This window comes from Panthera uncia, chromosome B4 (genome assembly GCF_023721935.1).
Source record: "Panthera uncia isolate 11264 chromosome B4, Puncia_PCG_1.0, whole genome shotgun sequence".
Classification (NCBI taxonomy): Eukaryota; Metazoa; Chordata; class Mammalia; order Carnivora; family Felidae; genus Panthera; species Panthera uncia.
Genome location: NC_064809.1, coordinates 59,474,753 through 59,493,618, shown reverse-complemented (window position 1 = coordinate 59,493,618; position 18,866 = coordinate 59,474,753). Strand labels below are relative to the sequence as shown.

At 36.9% G+C, this 18,866-nt stretch overlaps 1 long non-coding RNA gene across 1 annotated transcript; it reads left to right on the top strand.

Moving 5' to 3' along the window:
- The first annotated feature begins 3,502 nt into the window (after nucleotides 1-3,502).
- LOC125918911 (uncharacterized) lies at nucleotides 3,503-15,315 on the top strand. The gene is made up of 3 exons (XR_007456610.1): nucleotides 3,503-3,638; nucleotides 5,238-5,333; nucleotides 15,175-15,315. It is a non-coding gene; the product is annotated as an uncharacterized LOC125918911 (long non-coding RNA).
- Nucleotides 15,316-18,866: the final 3,551 nt, after the last annotated feature.

Sequence of the window (18,866 nt, the reverse complement as noted above, 5' to 3'; positions counted from 1 at the left end):
CAGTCCAGCTCTGGCTCTCTGTGTTCCTACAGACATTCCTCTCACACTATGTTGTAATTGCCCACCTTACATCTCTATATCCTGATAGACTGGAAACTCATGAGAACTAGCACCACTAGTGTATGGCATAGCCTGGCCAGGATCAGGTGTTCAGTAAGAATTTGTCCAAAGGGTATGAATGTGTTACTTCTAGATTTTAAGCTCCCTAAAGGCAAGGATCTTATCTACCTCACCTCTTTCACTGTAGATTTGTCAGAGCAGTGCCTGACACACAGAAATGTGTGTGTGTGTGTGTGTGTGTGTGTGTGTGTGTGTGTGTGTGTTATTATTCCTCTTGACTTTCCCACAGGAAATCTCTAACAAAGCACCCTCCTGACTGTGGGCACTTACCTTATTACTTGGGTTTTATAAACTGAATGGCCCACTCCCATTGGCACAACCATTCATTATTCAACAAATACAGTTTCCTTATTTTCAAATAGACTAATAACTATTTCCTGATACATTAATGCTCATAGGTTACAATTTCTAAAGTCATTTCTTTTCTCTTTTTGTTTTTCTTGTTCATCACTTTGACCATATCCTCTAATGAACTGTAGCCTTACATTGATTTCCTATTACACTTTGAGCCAAAACACAAATTTCCGAGTATTTCTTTCAAAGGCTCCTCCCAGCTGGACCCACCCATTCTAAACTGTTTTCATCTCCTACTCTAACCTAGCCTTCACCTTCCAGACCAACTAAATTTATTGTCATGTGGCTCCTTCCACTGGTTCTTCCTCTGCTGGCCGTGAGCCTTTGCTCAATTTTTTCCATATCTATGGAACAACAACCAAACCGCAAGTTTCTCCTCTTTAAATCACAGCTCAAGGACCAACTGCTCCAAGAAGCTTTTTCCCCACCCATCTCCCAATCCATCAGATCATCACTGACCCTGACTTCTACCACAATATAACCTTGAAATGGTTGAATTTATAAGTATGGCGTGGCTGTAATCCAACTTCTGGCTTACGTCAATACTAATGGCCTAATCTCACTATTAATCAATGTTAGATTTAGACAGAACCAAAAGAAATGTTTAATAGTCATTAAATCAGCACTGTAAAATTTACCATTTTGGGGTCAATACAGTTAGGTGTACTTCATTTGAGTTTAATGAATTTATTCCTGCCTTGTTGCACAGGAATTTGAGATTCCAATAACACATGGTATACAATGACAATTAAAAGCAATATCAAGATCAGGGAAAATGTGGATAGAATAAAATATCAAAATTATGGAGAGAACTGAAATGTAAATAATCAGGCCATGGACTCCTTCATGGTTATTAAGGTTGAGCTGCTCATTTAGCTCTGATCTTCGCACTGAGATGATTAATCATTAAGCCCTATTTTTTTTACTGAATATTTGAAATTAATCCATCTTCTTTGAGTGATGTGAAAATAATCAGGTCACTAGTACTTTTCAGGGTTGATAACTGTAGCATAAATTAGCGTCTCTAAAAATGTTTTGCATGAAACATAGTCCCAAATGACATGGCATACAAAAGGGGTCCTGTGTTCAGTTTGGGAAGCTTTGAGCAATTCTGCAAAAAAAAAAATAATAATAATCCTATTTTATTTTGTTAAAATCCAGTACTTCCCAAATGAATTAGAACCCAGTTTCCCGAACTTTTCCTCACATAATACCTTTTCCCACACAACACCCTGCAGAAATAGTTTCCGGTGGCTCACTTGGAAAAAGCTGGTATAGGACAACATCAGAGAAATCAGAACCACAACATCCTAAGATGCTTCAGCTGTATTTGTAATGTTTAGGTTCTTAAGCTGGGTGGTGGCTGTACAGGTATTCATTATATAATTGTACATTCTTTTTGATGTGCTTGATAGACTTCCTAATTGCAAAAACATAAAAAAAAAATTCCCCTCATGAAACTCTAGGTTCCAGCAGCTTCCCCAAGGCAGTGCAGAGCAAAAGGGCACTAAGTTCACCTGTGGATTGGTCTTCACTGCATGCCTCCATCGTTATTTGGAACAATAAATCAACAGTAATAATACCAACAGATACTTAGTGAGTACTAACTATGTGCCGATCATTCTTTCAGGGCTTTATTCCTATTAATTCATTTAATCCTTATGACACCCCTCTGCATCAGTGCTATTTTCACATTTTACACACGAGGAAATTGAACCATAAAGTGGTTGCTGTAGGGAAGGGGCAGAGCCGGGATGCAAGTCATAGCAGCCTGGCTCCTGAATCCACACATTTTACCAGTGCCCTTATACTCTACAAATCCTATTTTATCCAGGGTGGTTAAGGGAGACTTCCCCCATCCGGAGACACTTGAGCAAAGGCCTGAAGGAAAGAATGGAGAGAGAAGTGTGTGGGTGTCTGGAGGAACAGCATTCCAGGCAGAGGGAACGCCAATTGTCTATGAGGCAGGTATGTTTGGTGAGTTTGAACAACTCTATAACAATATACGACACCACACAATCAGAGACCTACCGACCTCCCCAAACATGTTCATTTATCCATTATGTTTAGTTTCCTCAACATGCCCTTTAATCTCTCACCTCTACAATTTTTCTCCTCTAGAACTACTCCTTCTCTCCTAGTCCCCATGCCCCTACCTGTATCAAGCTAACATCTTAGGGTCTTGCCTTATGTTACAACTTCTATTACAACTTCTTCAGCTTCCCCACAATTGGACTGTTTCCTGTATATCTCATACCTCAGTGTTTTTCCTAGCTAACATTTATTAGGTACTCCCCATGAGCCAGGGTTATGCTAAGAACTTGGCTGACATTATATCACATAAATCTTGTAACAACCCAAATGAAATGGGTTTTCTTAGAGTCCCCATTTTATGGATGAGGAACCTGAAGCTTACAAAGATGAAGCAATGCACCCAAGGTTACACAGTGGGAACACGGATCCAGATAATGCCAAAACCTTTGCTCTAAGCATTCTGCTATAATGCCTATCTAGCACTTATCACACTGCAGGTTCATATAGCTGTCACCACCAAGCTCCTTGAGGCAAAGATTATATCATGTTCTTTAGTGTGTGGAAGGGTTTTTACTACATAATAAGTTAAATACATATGTGTTGACTACATAAGTAGAATACAACAGCTCTCTTCATAAGTAGTGCATTCTTGACTTCAGAAGCACAGAGTCTAGGTCAGCATACTGGAATCTGAGACTTAATTCTGATGTTTAGCAGAGGCACCACCAGGCATTCTTTCTTTGGTCAAACCGTACCATGTATATTTCAAATTCTGCATTTTTGCCCACATTTTTGTCCACTCTATGGATATCCTGACCACCTTCCCCTGTTTCTCAGGGTTTAGCAGAGGTGCCAACTTTTCCATCCATCAAGCCTACTCTGACCAAGTTGAGCCTTGGTCAGAGTCTCAGTTTGTGACAGTCCATGACAATGTCTCCAACAATCCAGAACTTTGCCAACATACTACCTTCTGGAACATTCTATAGATGACTTCTTTACTCCTCACTCTGAGCTGTTCTCTGCATCCTTCTGATTTCTGTACTTAATTTATACCATACATATTTTTACTTCTGGTACATCACATCATAAAAGATTCTTCCTTTGTTCTGCTTCCCCAGTTAAACAACATGGTGAGCAACAATGAATGCTTTAAGAAACCTTAAATGGCATTTAGAAGGCTTGTTTATTAAAATGAATTCTATTTTAACCAAAAATTGCTTAATTCAAGGGTTTTTAAAGCTTTACTTAAAAGGCACTGATGTATAAGAAGTCTTTTAAAATATTTTGAAGCATGAATAAACATTATATAATATTTAAATTATTATATTCTTTTAATTAAAATTTTATAACAGGTCTTACTCTGGGTCATTTTCTTGCTTCTATTCTGAGCACTGTACAGGATCAGTATCTAAGGAAGAACAGACTCTGACATACATATGTGATTGTAATTTCTTCAAAATAACAACTAAATAAAAGTTACCAGAGTCAATCATTCAACACAGACACATAGAGTTTTAAAGAAATCATACCACTGATCTGGTAGAAGATTTTTGAGAAATGGTGCTTTCATAATTATAGACCTATTTCATTAGCAGAGATTCTCTTTATTTGTAACAATGTTTGCTAAGATTGCTTGAGCATTTTTCACAAACCAGGCACTTTAAGTTTCTTATATGCATTATTTTACTTAATCCTTCAAAATCCCTACAGGTCAGTAGGGTTTTTATCCCATTTTGCAGATGAGGACCACTAGACTCATTTGCCCAAGCAACATGTAGACCTAGAAAGGTCATAGTCAGAATTGGAGGACCATTTGAGTCCAAATCCTCTGTTTTTAATAAAATGTGGATTCATTCATAAGTTGAGACATCCTTTGGGAACGTAAAAAGTAGAAAAGTTGGCCACATGGTTTTTACAAATGATAAACAGGGAAGGGAAGGGAAGGGAAGGGAAGGGAAGGGAAGGGAAGGGAAGGGAAGGGAAGGGAAAGATGAGTAGGGAAATGAAGAGGAGGGGAGGGGAGGAGAGGGAAGGGAAAGGGAAGGGAAAGATCTCAGACGCATAAGGTAAGTTTTTGAAATATCTTACATTGATTTGATATATACGGTCTATTTTTCTTCCGAAAAAAGTTAACATTTCCCATTCATTGCAAAGTACTTTTATGAGATAAAATTCTTATTTATGCCATATTTAAACTTTATTATTTATCAAGTACCACAGATTTTCTCATGTTAAAATACACCTTTTTGAATCTCAAAATATACTATTTTTGGTCCCTGAGGATTATCTGATTATACACTTTATGAAGTTTCTTATTACAAGATGACAAGCTGGCAAATAAAACAATGAATTTGCCAATTTAAAAAATTTAGCCCTGATATATCAAAAAATCATTACTTTTATAAAACTCTGGTGTCTTTTAATTATTAAATATTGACATTTAATAAACCTAGCCAACAGAATTTCTTACTGTGAATTATGCCATGTTAATATAAAATTTCCAGATTAAAAAAATTTTTTTTTCCAATTTAAGCCACATAAAAGAAAGCTGGAAGGGATTTAAAGAGCTCACAAGGTTGATCCTCCAACCACTTGCAGTCAAGACTAGTATATAGAGACATACTTTCAGGTTATTTACTAGAATAATTTCAGCCATATTCCTAGATTGTGCTGTGATTATTTGACATAAAACAAAATGTAATTGGCATAATCTTAATTTCTGTTGACAGCTTGGAAGTTACCACTAGGTGGCAGCACAGGAGATAGCCAGGCCTTGAACTGAACTTTGATTGGCATGACTCAAGGGTAAACCAAGCCAGAGAAAGGTAGGGAAGGGGATTAAATAAGTCTCTCCTTCTGTTATAAATTTCAGATAGTGTGGCTTTGCTGGCTACTCCCTTTATGGGTTAGAGAATGCAAGAACAAGAATTTTCTTTTAATTAAGGAAAATAGACACCCATAAGCTTATTCCCTTTAGTTTTTTCCTTCATATGCATGTTTTTGCATAGTTGTAGTAAAAAATTTTTTATTTAGCTAATCCATTTTCCACACTGTAGTCAGACCCATATCTCAAAATGTAAACGGAAGGGCGCCTGGATGGCTCAGTCGGTTGAGGGTCTGACTTTGGCTCAGGTCATGATCTCCCAGTTTGTGGGTTCGAGTGCTGCGCCAGGCTCTGTGCTGACAGCTCAGAGCCTGGAGCCTGCTTCGGATTCTGTGTCTCCCTCTCTCTCTGCCCCTCCCACACCTGTGCTCTATCTCTCTCTCTCAAAAATAAATAAATATAAAAAAAAATTTTTTTTAATGTAAACAGAATCATTCTATATCCTATATCCCGGTTTTAAAATTTTCAATGGCTTCTCCTTGCTCCTTCCAAATGGCCCTGTATGGACCATCAGGCCTTTACCCCTCCAAAGTCCTCTCCCCCAAAGCTGCAGCACCAAGTACAGTGAAAAGCACTCAATTTATATTATTTTACAAAATAAAAAAATTTATTATACAAAATTTGTATATTTACAAATACAACTTACAAAATTGTTTAAATTGTGGTAAAAAAAACCCACATAATATGAAATTTACCATTTTAACCATTTAAAAAAATTTTTTTTAATCTTTATTTATTTTTGAGAGAGAGAGAGAGAGAGAAGAACACAGAGAGAGAGGCACAGAATCCGAACCAGGGTCCAGGCTCTGAACTGTCAGCACAGACCCTGATGTGGGGCTCAAACCCATCAACCATGAGTTCATGACCTGAGCTGAAGTCAGATGCTCAACCGACTGAGCCACTCAGGCACCCCATCCATTTTAACCATTTTTAAGTGTATAGTTGAGTAGTGTTAAGTATACTTACAACATTGTGCAGTAGACATACAGAACTTTGTCATCTTGCAAAATTGAAACTCTATACTACTTAAGCAACTCGTCATTTCTCCCCCAGTCCCTAACAACCACCATTTTACTTTCTGTTTCTATGAATTTGATTACTTGAAATACCTCATATAAATAGAATCATATAGTATTTGCCTTTTTGTGACTGGCTTATTTCACTTTACATAACGTCCTCATAGCCCATCCAGGTTGTAGCAAGTGACAGGATTTTCTTCCTTTTTAAAGCCGAGTAATATTCCATTGCATATGGGTGTGTGTGTGTGTGTGTGTGTGTGTGTGCGTGTATATATATATGCACACATACACATATAGATATATGTGACATTCTCTTTATGCATTCATCAGTTGATGAACATTTAGGTTGTTTCCATTCCTGGTTATTGTAAATAATGCTGCAACAAATATGGGGGGTGCAAAGATTCTGCTTTCAGTTCTTTTGTATATACACCTAGAAGTGGGATTGTTGGGTCACATGGTGGTTCTATTTTTAATTTTTTGAGGAAGCACCATACTGTTTTTTTCATAGCACATGCATCATTTTACATTCCCATCAACAGTGTACAAGGTTTCCAATTTCTTTACATCCTCATCAATGGAGTTTATTTCCCTTTTTTGGGGGTGTGTGTGTATTTTTTGTTTTTTTTTTATGCAGCTATCCTAATGCATGTAAGGTGACCTCTCATTATGGTTGTGATTTGCATTTTCCTGATGATTAGTGCTGAAAATGTGTTTGTTGTTCATGTGTGTATCATCTTTGGAGAAACATCTATTCAAATCCTTTGCTCACTTTTTAAAATTTATTTATTTAATTAATTTTTTAATTTACCTCCAAGTTAGCATATGGTGCAACAATGACTTCAGGAGTAGATTCCTTAATGCCTCTTACCCATTTAGCCCATTTCCCCCTGCCATAATCCCTCCAGCAACTCTCTGTTTGTTCTCTATATTTATGAGTCTCTTATGTTTTGTCCCCCTCCCTGTTTTTATATTATTTTTGCTTCCATTTCCTTATATTCATCTGTTTTGTCTCTTAAAGTCCTCATATGAGTGAAGTCATGATATTTGTCTTTCGCTAATTTCACTTAGCATAATACCCTCTAGTTCCATCCACATAATTGCAAATGGCAAGATTTCATTGTTTTTGATTGCCAAGTAATACTCCATTGTGTGTGTGTGTATGTGTATATATATATATATGTATGTATATATATATATATACACATATATATATATATATATATATATATATATATACATATATATATATATACACCACATCTTCTTTATCCATTCATCCATCAATGGACATTTGGGCTCTTTCCATACTTTGGCTATTGTCGATAGTGCTGCTATAAACATGGGGGTGCATGTGCCCCTTCGAAACAGCACACCTGTATGCCATGGATAAACGCCTAGTAGTGCAATTGCTGGGTCGCTGGGTCATAGGGTAGTTCTATTTTTGGTTTTTTGAGAAACCTCCATACTGTTTTCCACAATGGCTGCACCAGCTTACATTCCCACCAGCAATGCAAAAAAGATCCTCTTTCTCCACATCCTCACCAACATCTGTTGTTGCCTGAGTTGTTCATGTTAGCCATTCTGACAGGTGTGAGGTGGTATCTCCTTGTGGTTTTGATTTGTATTTCCCTGATGATGAGTGATGTTGAGCATTTTTTCATGTGTTGGTTGGCTATCTGGATGTCTTCTTTGGAGAAGTGTCTATTCATGTCTTTTGCCCATTTCTTCACTGGATTATTTGTTTTTTGGGTGTTGAGTTTGATAAGTTCTTTGTAGATTTTGGATACTAACCCTTTATCTGATATGTCGTTTGCAAATATTTTCTCTCATTCCATCAGTTGCCTTTTAGTTTTGCTGATTGTTTCCTTCGCTGTGCAGAAGATTTTTATTTTGATGAGGTCCCAATAGTTCATTTTTGCTTTGGTTTCCTTTGCCTCTAGAGACATGTTGAGCAAGAAGTTGCTGCGACTGAGGTCAAAGAGGTTTTTGCCTGCTTTCTCCCTCGAGGATCTTGATGGCTTCTTGTCTTACATTTAGGTATTTCATCCACTTTGAGTTTATTTTGTGTATGGTGTAAGAAAGTGGTCCAGGTTCATCCTTCTGCATGTCACTGTCCAGTTTTCCCAGCACTACTTGGTGAAGAGACTTGCTTTATTCCATTGGATATTCTTTCCTTCTTTGCCAAAGATTAGTTGGCCACACTTTTGTGGGTCCATTTCTGGGTTCTCTATTCTGTTCCATCGATCTGAGTGTCTGTTTTTGTGCCAGTACCATACTGTCTTGTTGATTAGAGCTTGTAATACACCTTGAAGTCCGGGATTGTGATGCCTCCTGCTTTGGTTTTTGTTTTCAAGACTGCTTTGGCTATTCAGGGTCTTTTCTGGTTCCATACAAATTTTAGGATGGTTTGTTCTAGCTCTGTGAAGAACGCAGGTGTTATTTTGATAGGGATTGCACTGAATATGTAGATTGCTTTGGGTAGTACCGACATTTTAATAATATTTGTTCTTCTAATCCAGGAGCATGGGATATTTTTCCATTTTTTTGTGTCTTCTTCAATTTCTTTTGTAAGCTTTCTACAGTTCTCAGTGTATATATTTTTCACCTCTTTGCTTAGATTTATTCCTAGGTATTTTATGCTTTTTGGTGCAATTGTAAATGGGATTGATTCCTTGATTTCTCTGTCACTTCATTGTTGGTACATAGGAATGCAACTGATTTCTGTGCATTGATTTTATATCCTGCAACTTTTTGAATTCATGAACCAGTTCTAGCAGTTTTTTGGTGGAATCTTTTGGGTTTTCCATATAAAGTATCATGTCATCTGTGAAGAGTGAAAGTTTGACCTCCTCCTGGCCAATTTGGATGCCTTTTATTTCTTTGTGTTGTCTGATTGCAGAGGCTAAGACTTCCAATACTATGTTGAATAACAGTGGTGAGAGTGGACAGCTCTGTCTTGTTCCTGACCTTAGGGGGAAAGCTCTCAGTTTTTCCCCATTGAGGATGATATTAGTGTTGGGTCTTTCATATATGACTTTTATGATCTTGATGTATGGTTCTACTATCCCTACTTTCTTAAGGGTTTTTATCAAGAAAGGATGCTGTATTTTGTCAAATGCTTTCTCTGCGTCTATTGAGAGTATCATGTGGTTCTTGTCCTTTCTTTTATTGATGTGATGTATCTATCACATTGATTGTTTTGTGGATATTGAACCATCCCTGTATCCCAGGTAAAAATCCCACGTGGTCATGGTGAATAACTCTTTTAATGTATTGTTGGATCCGGTTGGCTAGTATCTTGTTGAGAATTTTTGCATCCATGTTCATCAGGGAAATTGGTCTGTAATTCTCCTTTTTAATGGGGTTTTTGTCTGGTTTTGGAATCAAGGTAATGCTGGCTTCATAGAATGCATTTGGAAGTTTTCCTTCCATTTCTATTTTTTGGAACAGCTTCAAAAGAATAGGTGTTAACTCTTCTTTAAATGTTTGGTAGAATTCCCCTGAAAAGCCATCCCTTTGCCCACTTTTTAATCAGATTGTTTCTCCATTGTTATTGTTGAGTTTATTGGAGTTCTTAGTATTTTCTAGATATTAATTCTTTATCAGATACATGATTTGCAAGTATTTTTTCCATTCCATAAATTGCCTTTTCACTCTGTTGTGTACTTTGTGCACAGAATTATAATTTTTCTTTATAAAAGGAAGATACATGGTCTTCACAATTATCATTCTTTATGGCAGCCACATCATCCCAGTAAGTGGAATCATAATTTACTTAACCACTCTTCCATTATGGGACATTATTTCCTATTCTAAATAATGCCATAAAAATAGTATTAGTGATTATTTCCTTGGAATTTATGATTCCAGAAGTAACATTACTGGATCAATTAATATGAACATTTTATTGTTTCTTATTGCTTATGGTCTTGTTACTTATTGCTAAATTTCTTTCTTATGTAACTTCGTTCTTTCTTAATTTATAAGACCAATATACTATTTACTGTTTATTGCACAGTTGCTACATGCCAAGCGCTCAGCTAGCTTATTTGCATATAATATTAGTACCTGTATCAATGCTACAAGGTAGGAATTATTTATCACCATTTCATAGATAATAATACAGATTCAAGAATGTGTTAGTTACCCACAATTGCACAGCTTATAAAGTGACAGAATTATCATTTGATGTTGATCTGCCTTACATTGATTGCCTATGCTTGAGAATATACCACTTTGATCTTTCCTTCACATCATCTTTAAGAATTATAATGTTTGCTGAGGCACCCAGGTGGCTCAGTCTGTTAAGCCTCTGACTTTGGCTCAGGTCATGATCTCACGGTTTGTGAATTCAAGCCCCTCATTGGGCTCTGTGCTGACAGCTCAGAGCCTGGAGCCTGCTTCAGATTGTGTGTCTCCCTCCCTCTCTCTCTCTCTCTCTCTCAAAAATAAATAAATATTAAAAGAAGTCAAAAAAAAGAATTATAATGTTTGCTAATAGATGGAGAAAGGGTAATTATTAAAATACACATCTTTGATTACATGCATGAGTGAGCATTTTTCCACGTTTCGTGTACACTGTCCCTTACTATTTCCCTCCCACAGACTGAATGGATACTTTTTCCTGCACAATAGCACGTAAACTTTTTATAACAAATGCTATTATACAACTTTTACCCTGCCTTGAATTGTATGATTTTCTCTTCAGTGAGTTAACTGTTTATATCCTCAGCTCCATTTTTTATATCTTATCAAACTAAATTTTTCCACAATAAAGATATTAACTTTGTCATTCATATTTTTTCAACGTGTTCTTTGTCAATCTATTTTCCTTTTTATTAGTATTTTTTCTATTTATATCATATACTGCTTAATTTTTATATATTTGTTTTTAAAATGTTCATTTTTGGATTCTTCTATTGTTTCTAAGCATAGAAATTTATTCCATCTCCATATATAAATACCTGATATTTACTTCTACTTTGTTGTTTTGCTTTTTCCATGATTAAATTTTAATGTTTAAATCTTATTCCCTCTGAAATTTATTTTGAAGCACAGTGAGGATATAAATTCATTACGTTCTCAAAATTGTAAAGTAGATAGTCCCAATACCATTTATTGAATAATCTTTCCTCACTGTTCTGTAATGTCTCAATTATATATTAAAATCATTTATATGAGCTAATTTTTAATTACAAGTTTATTGAAATATAATTCACACTAAAGTATACAACTCAGGTTCTGTATATTCAGAATTGCTCAACAAATGTCACAAATTAATTCCAGAACATTTTCATCACCCCAAAAAGAAACCACCCACTGTCAGCAGTCACTCCCCATTCTCCCTTCCCCTAGTCTCTGTCAACCCGTAATCTACTTTCTGTTTACATGAATTTGCCTATTTTGTACATTTCATGTAAATGGAACCACACAAAACATGGCCTTTTATGACTGATTTATTTCACTTGCTTTCAATGTTCATCCATGTTGTTGCAATGTATCAAAACTTCATTCTATTTTATAGCCAAGTAATATTCTAAGATATGTATATACTACATTTTGTTTATCCATTTATTAGATGATGGACATTAGCTATTCCCACTTTCTGGCTATCATAAATAATACAACTACAAAATTTGTGTACAACTTTCTGTGTGTGTGTGTGTGTGTGTGTGTGTGTGTGTGTGTGTGTGTTTTCCCCTTGGGTATATACCTAGGAGTAGAACGCCTGAGTCATATGGTTTAACATTTTAAGGAACTGCCAAACTGTATACAAAGCAACTGTATCATTTTACATTCCCACCAGCAATGTATAAGAGTTCCAATTACTCCATATCCTCATCAATACTTGTTATTGTCTGTTTTTTATTACAGCCATGCAGGTGGTTGTATTTCATTGTAGTTTTGATTTATATTTCTATAATGACTAATGATGTTGAACACTTTTTCATGTGTTTATTGGCCATTTGCCTATCTTCACTGGAGAAAGGACTCTGCAAACCTTCTACTCATTTTTTAAATAGACTTTGTCTTTTTGTATTTGAGTCAAAAAATTTATTTATATGTTCTGACTACAAGTACTTTATTTTCTCCCAATATGTGGGTTTTTTCACCTTCTTCATGATGTTCTTTGAAGCACAAAAGTGTTTTGTTTTTTTTAATGAAGGCCAATTTATTTTTTTCTTTAGTTTCTTGTGCTTTTAGTGTCATTTCTAAAAAACTACTGTCTAATCCATGGTGACAAAGATTATGCCTATGTTTTCTTTTCAGAGTTCTATAGTTCTTTCATTTAGGTCTAAGTTCCACTTTTAGTTAATTTGTGTATATGATGTGAGGTATGGATCTAACTTTATTCCTTTGCATGTTGATACCCAGTTGTCTTAGCACCACTGGCTAAAAAGACTATTTGTTTCCTATTGAACTGCCTTTTATGAATTTCTGTGACAATTATTTGTTCCAGTTATTTCCATGTTCTTGAATATCCACAATGTCTTAATTATATTTGCTTTAAAATCTGATTTTTTTTTAATTTTTTTTTTTAACGTTTATTTATTTTTGAGACAGAGAGAGACAGAGCATGAACGGGGGAGGGTCAGAGAGAGAGGGAGACACAGAATCTGAAACAGGCTCCAGGCTCTGAGCAGTCAGCACAGAGCCGACGCGGGGCTCGAACTCACATACCGCGAGATCGTGACCTGAGCCGAAGTCGGACGCTTAACCGACTGAGCCACCCAGGCGCCCCAAAATCTGATTTTTTTAATGCTTATTTATTTTTGAGAAAGCTCAAGTGGGGAGGGGCAGAGAGTGAGGGAGAGACAAAATCTGAAGCAGGCTCCAGGCTCTGAGCTGTCAGCACAGAGCCAAACATCAGGATTGAACCCACCAACTGTGATATCGTGACCTGAGTCGAAGTCGGGCACTTAACCAACTGAGGCACCCAGGTGCCCCTAAAATCTGTTTTACACCTGAAAGAGCTACCCTTCCCTTATTAGCCACCTGGCTAATCACCTGCCCTCCTTCCCACCCACACACTCAGAATATTCTTTTTGATTTTCATCCACTTATTATTCTAAATCAGTTTACAAACTTGCTTTTCCAGACAACAAATTCAAAGTTTATTGGTCATTGCTTGCATTTCTACTTAGTGACAATTTCCTTCCTCTTTGAATTGCTGTTGTTAATGATTTATGTTTTTCTTAATCCATTGTTCTACTTGAACAGGTATTACCTCCATTTTAAAAAGTAAATATTTTAAAATACTTATACAACACAATTCAACCAACTAGACAGTAGCAAAGACATTTGAATATCTTAATTGCTGTAAAGTGTATTTCTGAGACTGTTTCCACTTAAGTCTTACTGCTTTTGATCTAGCAATCTGGACTTTTAAGAAAAAAATGAAATGTATGTCAGTCAATCTAACTGTATTTTTTTTCTCCATACTGGTTTATTGTTGTGTATCACTGCATAGATTTACAATGTGATACTCTGACCTGTCAAAGCAGCTATAACTTAGATAAAGCCACGGGCTATTAGCTTTGCCCAAGTATTGTTTCAGTTTTAACTTAGATGAAACATTCCCAAGGAATGGATAGGATGATACCCTAAAGTGATAGGAAGACATAAGTAGCTTAGGATAAATGGTATTTATATTGCCCTTCTAATACCACAATAAAGCTCAATAAAATCTTCAGGGCTTGGGGAGTACACCAAAGATTGAGAAACCATTGTAGTGGACATGTATTTACCTCTCTTTCAAAAAATAGAAGATAAGACACTATTTCTGAGAATAATATTGTATCTTTTTCCAGCTCCAGGTCTATATAAGCCAAAAATAAGTTATGTAAATCTATGAAACGTGCCAATGTTTGGGCAATACAACCTGTTGCCTCTCAAATATACAGATCATTCTCCTAGTACCAAAATAACTACCCACAGTCTAGATCAGCACTTTATAATAGAAATAAAGTGTAAGCCACATATAGAAATTGGTAAGTTTTTAAATTGAATTTTTGAATTTTCTGGTAGCCACAAAACAGTAAACAGAAACAGATAAAATTAATCTTAATATATATTATTTAACCTAATATATATAAAATATCACTTCAACACAACTATTATAAAAAGTTTTGGTGAGATATTCTCCATTCTTTATACTAAATCTTTGAAATGTAGCAGGCACTTCACACTCAAAGTTCATCTCAGTTCAGACTAGCCATGTGTCCAGTGCTCCATAGCCACATGGGGCTGGTGGCTGCCATATTGCACAGAACAGGTCTAGACAGAAGACCTCGGGAGCCTCTCCAAGCCAGAGCACCACCACCAGAGCACTCAGAGGTATGAGAAGGAAAGAGGAAATGATGAAAATTGGTGAAAGGAAGGAAAACAAAAGGAGAGGAGAAGTGAATGAGAAAACAAGAAAAAGATAAGTGAAAGGAGAGAAAGGGAGTGAACATTTTCTGAACATTTGTAGTGTGCCAGCAGTTATGTATTATAGGGTAAGTGCTCAGAAACTACTTGGAAACAATCTTTAGCATCCTCTGTGCCCTTAAGTAAGAAAGTCACATTTAAAGTGAACTATTATTACTGGTGATGACTCAGCAAGTTAGAAAAATACTTTAACACTCAGTCAAGGGACGATGTTATTCTGGTTCACATGCTCATAGTATGGAGACTAATCTGCCTCTGGCCTGAAACATAAACCACTGAGCAGGCTGCATTTGAGAGAAATTGTTTCTCACACTTTTTTTTCTTTCCAAGACACCAGGACACAATGCCAGATATCCCCTCATAGGAGATCCAGGCCAATGGAATTTGCAATGCAACGGGCATGGAAAGGGGAATGGAGGAGGAGAAAGAGAAGAAAACTCAAATGTGACTTTAGGGAGTAAGGATCCACCTTGTGGAGGTAAGGAACAGATGAAAATTGTATACTGGTACATAGGACTTTCATGTAGACTATCCGTTTTAAGCATTGTGTAACAGTGCAACTTCTTCCCCTATTTGAGTGGGAGAGACAGGTCAGGTTTCTGCTTTAGATTTGGGTCTAAGGAACTTTGTCTGATTTTGGGAGTAGGCAGAACTGACCTTCAATTGTGAGGCAAGAGCTAATGGTAACTGAAATGTATTCTCTAAGTGAAGATGGTCCAGAAAGCAAGAGAAAATATAAACCATCACACCAAGGTGGAGATCAAGACGAAAAAATCCAAAACAGAAGTGGGCAAAAGCAGAGAGGCAGGCAAGAAGGAGCAGGCTTCTTCTGCGGAGGCTGGAGGCCATTGTTATGCTTGTGGAGAGACCTCTGGCTGAGCCTGGGCGGGGAAAGAGCTTGTAAAGGGCAGAATACCATGTCTCCACTCCAGTGTAGTGGATAATATGTGAACTGCTGGCAAAAATATTAAGTATCAGTTTTTTAAAAATAGATTTTACACATTTACCAAATAACTTAATAATAGTCCCCAAACATCTGCCAGACATATACTCTAAATGTCCCCACACAGATGAGTTGCAGTGAACTGAGCAAACCAAAATTTTCCACACTGATTTAATTCAAGCCTGGCATCTGGGTAGCGGCTGTATGCAGGATTAGCGCATTGTAAATCCGTGTTGTTTTTGCTCATTCCCTCAACTGGAGCCATGCTCTTTACACCCCCATCCAACTTTGAAACATGGAAGCCCTTCCCTTTCTTAGACCACCCCAATCCCAACGGAACAAGCTGAAGCAGTCCCAGTCAGTGGAACTACCGCTTTAAAAAACATTCAAGACACTATTCTTGGTAAGTATGGAGACTTTTCTTTGGGGTACTTTGTTTCTTTTTTCAGAGCCACTTATATTTGCTCTTTTGACTTTCGCAAAACCTTTCTGGAAGCATCACTCAATTCTTTGTTTCCTACTTCATTTAATCAAGTTTGAATATCTTTTTACATAAGTCTTCAGATATTTGCTGTCTTTCTTCTTGGGAGGCAACCGAGAGCCATGTCACTTTGGCTGCCATAGACCACCAATGGCCTCTAATCATCAAACAGTGCTGTTCTTGGCAAGACCAAAACCTTTAGAAAACAGCCTTTTAATAAAGTGTAAGTTCTCTTCTAGGCCTGAAATCTGCTTTGAGGATGTACAAGAAATGTTATCATTATTCAAAGCTACCCTAGTCTTAGTGCAGACTACCTGAGAGACCGGCTCTGCTCTCAGGCCATCATGAAACCAAAACATGTGTCTGCATACATAGAAGAGCAAGAAAAAATATTAATGGTCTATGTGTTTTAGATTTACTTTTTTAGATTATTGTTTTTAGTTAGTATTACCATTTGGTTCTTTAATTATCTTTGGGAGGGAAGGGCTGCAGGTGGGGAGTGTGGTGGAAAGAAAGAAAGGAAGAAAAGTCATACAGTGCCAGGAAAGAGGCTAAAGAGAAAATTTAAGGCAAGGCAGAACAGCTGAGTGATTAACACCATGGCATTAAGTCATGGCTTCGAATCCTGGCTTTCACACTCTTCAGCTGGGTAGCTTGGACAAGCTATTCAATTCTTTAAGCTTGTTCCCTCAATTGTAAAATGGGGATAATACTCAAGTCTACCTTATGGGGTTGTTGAGTGAACTTGTAATTAAAATAAGGCATGTAAAGCAATTAACAAATGTCTGGCAAGCAGCAGTCATGAAGTGGTATGGATTATTATCACAATTAGTAATGGTAATACAGATGGGATCGAACAGAATGAAATAAAATCGATGCTATACTTCATTCTACTCATTCCATTCCTACAATTTTACACATTGATTTTCTCTCTTTGGTGTCCAGGAAGAGATGTGGTAGTGGAAATTGGATGGGTAAAAAAACACTTTCAGAGAGCAAACGTACAAGGTCATATAACAAGCACCATAGGGCTACCTTGCAACTTTCAGGAATAGAACACCACAATCACCTAAGATCTTTAACCAAACTTTCCTTTCTTCAAAATAAAAATAAAAATAACTTACAGACCTATTTTTCATTTGACAAATGTCCATCCCTGACACTATCATCTCTCCCATTCTCTGTATCATCTCTCCCAACAGCTGGGATGAGGTCCAGAGTGACTGTTCCAGGGGTTAATGAACCTCCATTGCCTCTGACCTTGGCTTCCTCCATCTTGTGGTAAACTATCTGAACAAAACTGGAATAGGAAGGGATGAGGGCAAGAAGGCTAAAAGAGAATCTTGATCCTTTTCCAGAAACCCTGCAGTTTCTGGCAAGAGCAAATCCTGAGTATATTTTATTCATGTATTAACAACTGTAGCAGTGATTTTCTCACCTTTGAGGAAGGCAATGTCCCAGCTAAACAAAAGCAGTTTAAAGAAAAAGCATCCCACTCAGTGAGTCTGAGAGCAATGAGCCTGTCTAGATATGAATGTTCTTTTGAAACTGACTGAAGCAGTTAGTATCTTGCAGTTGGGTGCCCTGCAAATGTTTCTGCTGCTCTTCCTAAGGTGTTTTTTTTTTTTTTTCTGGCAGCACAGTTATATGTTGGGAAATGTAAATGAATACAAATAAGCTGGATGCAGCCAACTGTCATCACAGGTCAACCATCCACACATGCTGCTGAACTAAATTTATCATTCATATATGTATCCACAAATATGTACTATGTGATCCACAAGAAGATGCTCTTATTAACTTCTACCCCACTGAAGAGTAACACAGTAACCATCCTTACAGAATAAAGTAAAATGTTTCTGTATATTACCATACTGAATAGTGTGTATGTATGTGTGTATATACCTGTGTGTGTGTGTTTCACATATTGCAACATATACTGAAATCTATTTGGAATATACCTAGAATGTAAACTTCATGAGGCAGGAGTTTGTCCATTTTTTTTTATAGTAGATACCTGATAAATCTTACAGAATGAGAAAATATATAATGAATTATTTCATTTGGTCCTCAAGGCAACAGTAAGAATTAGGAATGAAATTTAATATTGCTGCCAACGTGTTGTGGGTGAAGGATTCCAAATGGCTTGTCCAAGGTCACCCAGCTGGAGAGCAGCAGAGTGGGACTGCAGCCCAAGTTACAGGTCTTCTCCCATAATTTACAATCAATCTAACTTCTATCACATGAAGAAACAAAAGTTGCTTGTTTTCTTCTTTTACCGAATAATGTTGCTAGGCTAAATCCCTTTCACCATCTGTACCTTATTTTCTTGGATCAGGTTTATCTGGAGCCTGGGGTTGAGAGAATTACCTGCCAGTTCTTTAGACAGTTTTCATTCTTCTCCACCTCTGAGCCAATCCAGAGCCTCCAGGACCCCCCAACCACGTTTCTTTTCATCCGTTCATCCTTCTACTCTCTTCTTCCTCCTTCACTTGTTTTTGTTTCTTTGTCTTCCTTTCTCCTCTGACTCAAGCAATTACCCAATGAAAGTAAACATCCTCTGTTTGTGGTAAAGAACCATGTCGAATCCTATCTGTT